At 37.7% G+C, this 9,188-nt stretch overlaps 1 protein-coding gene across 1 annotated transcript in view; it reads right to left on the reverse strand.

Moving 5' to 3' along the window:
• Positions 1–7,397, reverse strand: part of NR3C1 (nuclear receptor subfamily 3 group C member 1) — a 102,675-nt gene extending 95,278 nt beyond the window's left edge. The window contains exon 1 of the mRNA XM_063292362.1: positions 7,259–7,397. The gene's annotated coding sequence lies outside the window, so the exon portion shown is untranslated. The remainder of the gene's footprint in view (positions 1–7,258) is intronic.
• Between the last annotated feature and the right edge of the window lie 1,791 nt (positions 7,398–9,188).

The raw sequence follows: 9,188 nt of genomic DNA on the forward strand, positions 1-9,188 counted from the left end.
AGTAGATGCAAAATTTTAAGAAACAATTCCACTACAATAATGGGAAGACTTGTGGAAAAGTGCAATAAGATTTACTCCAGCTACAATTTAAGAGAATGTACAAAATGTTTTATAGATGGTATCAAATAGTCCTCACTTAATGACCACTCATTCAGCAACTGTTCAAAGTTATGACAGTGCTGAGTAATGAGACTTACGACCAGTCCTTGACCTTGCAGCCATTGCAACATCCCCGCAGTCACATAATTGTGATTAGGGCCCTTGGCAACCAGCATGCATTTACAACAGTGTCCCACGGTCACATGATTGCCATTTGCTACCTTCACAGCTCGCTTCCAACAAGCAAGGTCAATGGGGAAGCCAGCAGGAAGTAGGAAGGCATGGTTAATGACCACAGCTGGAATGATGAATTGCCATAGTTAAGTTGGGTTCAGTCACTTGATTTTGCACTTTATGACTGTGTTGCTTAGTGACAGAGTTGCCAGTCCCAATTGTGGTCAGTAAGTGAGGACTCCTTTATATAACTCTGTCCATAATTGCAAAAATATATAATCATATAATAATAAATGTTGGAAATATTGTGACACAGAAGGAACATTTTATCACATGTGGTGGTCATGTAAAAAAATTCAAAAGTACTAAAAGAAATGTACATTATTCAAAAAAATCTTAATAACAAAGCTTGAACTAAAACCTCAGTGTTTTTTTTTTAAAAACTCGGACTCTTTCCAGAATAAAAAGTATCACAATCTGTTAAGATGCCCATGTAGAGCGCATTACAGTCATCCATTCAGGAGGTAATCAAGGGCCAAGAATAGAGCCTCCAGTCCAGGAACGGGCACAACTGACACACAATGTGTAGTTGCATAAAGGTCTTCCTGGCCATGGCTGCCACCTGCTCTGCGCACAGGAGTTGTGAGTCCAGGAGGACCCCCAAGTTGCACACAGGGTCTGTTTGGGTGTAGAGCTACCCAATCCAGAACAAGAACAAAGATGTAAATCCCTGGAACCAGAAGGCCCCAAAACCCAAAGCCACTCAGTCTTGCTAGGATTGAGCTGAAGCCTGTTGTTCCCCATCCAACCCCCCACAGCCTCCAGACACCAAGGCAGGGCATTGACAGCATCACTTAATTCATCAGGGGCAGGGATGAATTAATTAATTCTCTAGCCCCTGATGAATTAATTCACTTAATTCATCAGGGGCTAAGTATCATCAGCATACTGACACCTCACCCCATGACAATAGATGATCTCACCCAGCGGCTTCATGTAGATGTTAAACAGGAGCCAAGAGAGCACTGAACCCTGCAGAACACCACACAAGGGGCTGAGGGCAGCACCTCTAATTCCCAATCAACACCAATTGGAACTGGCTGTGGAGGAAGAGGAGAGCCAGCACAGTGCAGTGCCACCCCCCTCCAACTCCCAACCCCTGGAGCGATCCAGAAGGATACCATGGGCTGTTTTGTATATTGTAATATGCCAAATGACTTTTGTTGTTGTTCTCTGTTTTTAATATTAATTCTTAAGTTTCTTTTGTAACATTCACTGAAAGTATTACACAGATCACAATAGAGAAGGCAGAGTTTAAAGTTTAGTTATATGCATATTTAACTAAACAATTTATTTATTGTTATTTTTATAAATATGTCAGAAACTTTGCTTCCTAATCTCATTTTATTAAAACATGAGTTTGCTATTCTGTCTTGTTACTCTAAAAATTGGAACAAATCAGACTTGCTGTAATTGTATCTTACTGATAATTTCAAAGGAGTAACCACTAAAACTGGGGTGTTAGGTTGTGTTTTGACCTCTTTGTATATATTGGTTTAAAGGTTCTTAGCAAGCATAGGCCTAGATCAAGGAAGGAATTCTGCCTGAAATTCTGAGGAGCTGAAACCCTTTAGCAGAAGGACTTTGATTCAACTCCGTATGGCTTCCTATATAATTTGTGAATGGTATGTTTTCTAGATTGGGTCCAGGTATGTTGATAAAATTATTGAAGGCAAAAAATGCATTAGTTTGTTAGCTTGTTTGTTTATTTATAAAAACTTGTAATTCACTTTTCATTCCAACCATAATAATCCAAAACAGGGGTGCAGAATAGAAGTAATCTTATTAAGTTGCATATTTTAAAACCATAACATTTTGTTTCTTGCTTTGAATTTTTTGAAGGTAGGTATGAAATTTCAGCTGGCTGGCTGGCTGGCTATGTATGTACGTACGTATGTATGTTACCAGCTTTGTTAATACAGTTTAAATAGGAAACTGTTCTTCACCCTTCCAGGAAAAACATGCTCTTATAAATAACTACTGAAATCCTCCTGATATGGCGTTTAGTGGAAGGAAGGTTTAGAGTTGACAAAGGAGGAAGGGTTAAGCAGGAGCTGTACTCTAAATGTATGAGAAAATTAATTATATTGTGGTTTTATATGGTGGTGGCTGGAAAATTGGCCAAGATAATAATAATAATAATAATAATAATAATAATAATAATAATAATAATAATAATAATAATAATAAAAAATGGAATTCATCAGAGATGGCATACTGAAAGGGACAGAAAGAAGAAATGCTTCCTAACATTTGTTTAGGAAGTTTACCACTATCTGCTTTACTACTGAACATTTAGTAATGTAAATACTAAAATACTGTATACTACACGTTAGAATACTATATATTAAGACTATAAAATACTAATTATACTAATTATATGGAATATGTTATAACGTTCACTGTATTTACCAGGTTATTAGCTCCAGTGTTATCATGATCTTATACATGTATGTTGGTCATGGATGTGAGACCCAACTGCCATGCTGATGTATCTTGAATTTGCTGAGATATTTGTCTAATCCAAGCACTGCAAGAGTATGTGATTATTCAGAAGTGATTTGTCATCAAAACAGTAGATCAGAATAAAAATGTAGAGGTGATATGTTAACAAGGACATGCATCACTATGTGTTCAGTGAACCAGGAGAAGCTAGCTTTTCAGCCATTTAGTTGTCATGGCCTTCATCTTGAACTTACCTTTTCTTAAGTAGCATTTATTGCTACAGCAGTTGGCTGGGAGAATATACCACTGAATACTATGAGAGAGACACAGAGAGAGAGAGAGACAGACAGGCAGACAGAGAGAGAGAAGACAACAGAAACAGAACTGTGAAATAACTAGTGTAGACTATGTCTTAATTATAGGTTGTTTAATCAAAGTTTATTAAATAAACCACAGTTGGCTGGGTTTATTCATACAATATGCTAATCCAAAGGAAATCATGTTTTGGTTTTGGGTGATCTTTGGACATAGCCAAAGTCAAAATTTATGTTACGGGATACTTAAATGGAGTCATGACATTATTAAGGCTTATTAGTTGCTGGGCCTTATATGCCATTCCAGTCCCCCAGAACCCTGAGCCTTTAATACCCAGAAGGATATCAGTGCTGAGCAATTACTCCATTGCCATGATATTGTTTTGAAGGCAGAGGAACAAAGGAGGGAATAAGATCTTAGCAGGCATGCTTTTCAGCCCAGAAGTTCCTGCTTGCTATCCCAGAGACAGGATAGCATTTCAGAGAGCTGAAGACATCTGGAAGAGGAAACAGGGTGTGTAGAGTCACCCCATTTTTATCTCTAAAAAACAGCTTTTGGTGTGGTTGGAAATCACAAGTGACAGGGTACCAAAGAAGAATGCATGCCCATTGGGAAATGATGTGTCTCTCAAATGGAGCTGGGGCCAGTTTTGAAGAAGTCCTGGGCAATTTGCCAGGAAGATGCAGAGTTGGAAGACTTGGAAGCAATGGTGCAGCAAATAGTGGTGAGAGAAGAGATGGGATGCAATTAGGTATGCTGAAAAATCAAAATTAAACTAATGAACAAAGGTGGGTCCCTAGCATTTGTTCTATTATGACATGAACATTTTCCTCAATGATTTATGGCAAAAATCAGGAGATTGTGGTATTATATTTTTATTCAGTGACTAAGAATGTTTTTTATTCATTCAGGTAGCTATAAATAAAATAAATAGAACTTTCCTTGAACTAAATCAGCCCATTAGTCCTTTGAGGACTGTCAAATCTTTTCTAACTGAAACTTGTTCTCTAGGTCTTTTATCCAAAGATATTGGAGACTGAATCTGAGACCTTTATTGTTAGCTACTTGTTTTTTTATAGTAAATTTCATTAGGTTTCAAGAGAAGAATAAAAACTATAAAAAAGAAACTAGAAAGAAGGGAAAAAAAACTAAAAAAGTACAGAAACACAAGAGAAAAAATTTTCAAATTTACAAAAAGATGTGGCTTCTGACTTTTAACAGCAAGGATATACAAAAATTACCATAATCAATCTCTTACTCTGTATTAAACCAAAGCACCACATTATTTCTGTAAGTCATTCCACTTTAACACATAATAAAAAATCACTAAGTATAGTGATTATATTAAAATAAAGAAAAAAAGTACATATAAACCTCCTAAACATCTTTCTCCCCTCCAAAAAATAAAACATATTTAACTATTCCCTTCCTACCACTATTCTATACATTTCTGTCTACTATAATAAGAATCAAATTAAAAAGCACATGTCTGCTATTATACTTAATAGTACAACAATTTTAATAATCCCAATCTTAATAAACCCCCAAAACAAGGACAATCTAAAACAGTAATTCCATATCTTTCAAAGGGAATAACATCAATGAAATCCTTAAAGCAAACCAGATAAACATTCTTTAACCCTAATACAACAGTTTTAATAATTTTCATCTTAATAAACCCAAAAAACAAAGCCAATTTGTAACAGTAAATCCAAATCTTTAAAGGCATATAGCATCAATCAAATCCTTAAAGCAAACCAGATGAACATTCTTCAACCCTTATCCCACTTCAAAATAAAACAGAGGAGTTACATATCCCACAATGTTTGCAGAGCTTTTCTCTTGAAAGAATCAAACAGCCCAACTGCCCCCTCAAAGATTCCAGGTACTTTTCATGACATTCCACCAGGAGATGGATTTCACTTATGGCTTGCAGATCACTCTCTCCCTTAGATTTCTCCAACTGCATTATCCAATCTTCATCCAGCATCTCGATAAAAATCCCAATCTCAGTCTTAAAAAAAACACACCTTTCCATCACTCTTAAATTCCTCAGTTTCATCCACCACATCCCCAATCTGATGGCATGTTTTAGATCTCATATTTTCCACAATGTCCTGGATATCTTGTATAAAAGCTTGATAGAAGTCAGAAGAAATCTGTTTAAAATCCTGGTGAAAGTCAGAATCTGTTTGAAATCCTCCATGTCTCACGCAGTAGATTATGGGGCCCCCTAGGAGCTTAACCAGCGAAAGTTGAAGATATGGAAGAGTTTCAAAGTGTGTTTACGTGAAGTGAGAGTGAGATAGCAGACAGTTCTTAAGGGAAAGTGAAAACAGAAAGCTGAAGGTTTAAATCAGCCGATTCAGTGTGTAGGAAAATGCTAATATCTTCAAATTTAATACAAAAATAATAACAGGAAGACAACTATTTACTCTCAATCTTTGGAATTTCCTTTGGAAGGAAAACAAAATCCAAAACTTAAAATATATTTTTTAAAAAAAGTAATCCCAAAAATAACATTAAGCAGCAAGAGAACCAACTTCTCCTCACTGTAGAAAGCCTCTCTTGGGGTACATATACTTAAAAAAAATACAAATTGGTGGTTTAGAAATGGGGCAGCTGGTCTTAGTGTCCCTTTAAGGCTACAGCATGGCTTGGAAAGTGATGAAGTCCCTGCCTCCCAGCTGGCTCTTACCAGTCAAATATGAAACACTGTTTGTGATCTTCTGGCTGCAAGCAGCCATCTGGAGGACAGATGTGGTGATTCCAGGTATTCTCCAGTCTGAGCCTGAAAAAAGTTACTGCGTTGTCAGCTCCACCCGCTGAACCAGCAGGCACAGCCGTTCAGTCTGCCATTCCCACCAGAAGTCCCTTTATAGTTAGCTATTTTGATGTATGTTCTTTATCACTGAGTTGATCCTATAAGAACAACTGGAAGTTGTTGCTCAGGTAAGGGTTTGAGACACCATCACATCTCTCAAGCCTAGCCCTCAGCATTCTCTGGATACGGAACTGAAGTTACAATATGGTATGGTGTCTTCTGTAACAGAAGACAGCATGGCCACTTATTTGTTTTGCTGTACCCCTTCATATGGTATATTCCATCAAAGCTTTGCCAAATCAAAGCACTGTCTCCAAACTTCGTACATCCCCTCAAAGTCTGTTATTCTATCATGAACAACAATGGAAAGGTGACCTTAAAAGAATAAAAAGTACTAACTTAGAAGGGGTTGTGCGTGTTTTTAAATGAACTGGGTAAGGGAGTAGTTGATAATTTCCTGCAATGGTTTATAAAAACTTTCCCCAACAGGTTCTGGTTGTGAAGTGATCCAGCACTACAACAAACCATATTCTCCAACTCCCTACCTTGTTCCCATAACAAGATAGGAAGCATCTTTAATTTAGACTCCTCCTCCTCCCAAACAAGCAGGCATCATCTATTGAATATATTGTATGACTAGAGCAATTCTGAACAGTTGTTCAGAAATATATAGCTGACCTAGGCTAGGGTAGCTGGGCCATAAAACAAAAACAAAACAAAACAAACTGCATCCTTTACAGCCTCCCAAAGATTCAAATGAATAACATGAAGACCTTACATCAAGGCTCAGTATAAGCTAGTGATAATATGCTACATGCAGTAATGTTTAACTGACCTTGATGGAATGTTCTGCAGAAGTGGATTCCTGAAATAAGGTACTGAATAATACAGATTAAAATCTCCAGTAACATCACAATGTAATAATCTGCCAGGAAGAACTTGCATTTACCAAGTCTAGCTACTTTCTGTATGTTCCTTTCTTTATATAATGAAATGGCTTGTGTAAAAATTGGTCTAATGGCTGGTTATTTATTTTCTTTTTATAGAAATAAGGCATTTTCACCCTCACCTTTTGTCACTGTAATGACTTTATCCCATAATTTGTATTTCATTTCTTACTCCCCCTCCCCAATGAGGCCAATGTGTAAAATTCTCCCCAGCAATTTTGACACAATTCTTTTCAATTCAGAATGCTCAGACTTACACATCTGCCAACAAGGATGGAAAAGGAAACTTTCCAAGTTAATTACACTAGCAGAGAGATATAAGGAGCACAGAGTGACCTTAGTCTTAATACTGCATATCAATAAGCCCTACATTAAGTGCATTTAGTGGTCTTACAATTCTCAGTAGCGTAGATAAGTATTCCTCTAACTCTGGGGCTGCCGAAAATACAGCCCTCAGATTACACTCCAAGTGTCCTCTGCAAAATAACAGTTCGGACCTCTAACAAGAGCAATCTATTCTTCTCCCAGAAGTCCAAGTGTTAGAAAAGGGCAGAAGAGAGAAGAGAGTTAAGTAAAGGTGAGTATTAATGACAGGAAAAGGGGTGTGGCATTCACCTTAGACCCCATCCACCACTAATTGGAATGCAGTGCTGCCAAATTATGCTGGCAAAGATCTGCACTTTTGCTGTAGTTCCTGTAGTGGCCATTCCCAATTTGGGGAGCCTATTGTACCCCAAACCTTTCCTACAGCAGGGAGAGAACACCTGAGATGAAGGTCATTGGCAACGTTCTCCTCCTCCCTCCCTTTTTCCCTTCAGATATGTATTCTGCTCATGAAGAGCAAAGGTGCTACAGGGGGTAACTTGCTGGACTAGGACAGGGGAAACCCAGGGTCAATCCTCCTTTAGCTATTGAAAGTCATTGGGTGGTTTGGGCCAGACATTCTCTCTCAACCAAACCCTCCTTATTATTGTTGGGGAAAACTGCAGGAAAACTTGCTATGGACACCGTCCTGAGTTTTTTTGGGGGTGGGGGAGAAGTGGGTATAAATTTAACATAAATGTTCACAGATGCTTTCTGTATGAATGCCTTTTACTCAACTAGGGTGACCATAGTTGGACAATCTGGACAATCAATAGTTGTTAATCAAATTACATCTCTTTGCTGCCATCTTGTGGTCATTTGGATTTTTGTAGCCCAGATATGGTAGGGTACCCTAACCCTTTAGCTCTTTATAGGCAATAGGTTTCCAGTCAATAAGTGCCAAGGGAAGGACATTCCTAATGATAGGTTGAATTCACTGGAATTGGGCTCAGTAATGGGGCCAGTTGCATGTTGCTACATGTGATTCAGTTTACACTGATTGCTCATTTTTCCATTATAATAGAATTAGTTGGTTGATATCCTCATTTTTTTTTTAAAAAAAAGAGTTCACAGTCACACACTGTTATAGACAGTCTTCAAAGTAAAAGAGCTTTTGTTCAAAAGAAGCTGCCTTTTAAAAATCTTGCTTCCTTGAATAAACACAATATAAGGAAAAATTGTGTTCAGTACTCTGTAGATTGAAATTACTTCTAGCTAGCTTCAAAAACCTATCTAGGTAGAACTTTTACTTCCCTGAATAAGGCTATTGTCAACACAAAAGTGAACTCAGTTTTTCAGAATCATAATACAGGAAGGTAATAAGGGTGTGCAAAAAGTTTAATTGTCAAAATGGCTGTTTTGAATGTCCCAAGCTTGGAACAAAATGCTCTGTCTTTTGGAGTTATATGCCATGTTGATCTGACTCTCCTGACATTCTGAAATAACCTTTTAAAACATGTGCAGGCCATGGAAACGTAGAGTATTACTGTATTCAATGATAAAATCCCCAGCACAGAATCCATCCCTGCGACCAGTGGCAGAAGCTAATTGAGATGAAGAGAAAGGGATCCTTCTAAGTACATGCAGAGATGGAGAAGTGTTGTGGACATAAGAAAAAGGCTGTAGTTACTGCTGCTGGATAGGTTTATGCTGATTTTTTAATCCTCAGCCATGGAGAAATTGGCTTTCACAGATTGCGATGGAATATTGTCCCTGTTTACTTTGTGTGTGTTGGCTTTCCTCTTCAGACAGTTTGACAGAGGAAAAATCGGGTTTCAACTAGGTATGTGCAATCTTTATTGGAATGAAACATTACTTCTCTGGACTACACCAATCCAGCCATCCAGAATACCACATTCTTTCTGTGTGGAAGTTTTATTGTAAACTGCTTGGAGAGTTTCTGCTATTGCACAGTGTAAATTTTTTTATAAAATGAAACTGCTTGACCAGCCCTGCAGGAT

This window comes from Candoia aspera, chromosome 2 (assembly GCF_035149785.1).
Source record: "Candoia aspera isolate rCanAsp1 chromosome 2, rCanAsp1.hap2, whole genome shotgun sequence".
Taxonomy (NCBI): Eukaryota; Metazoa; Chordata; class Lepidosauria; order Squamata; family Boidae; genus Candoia; species Candoia aspera.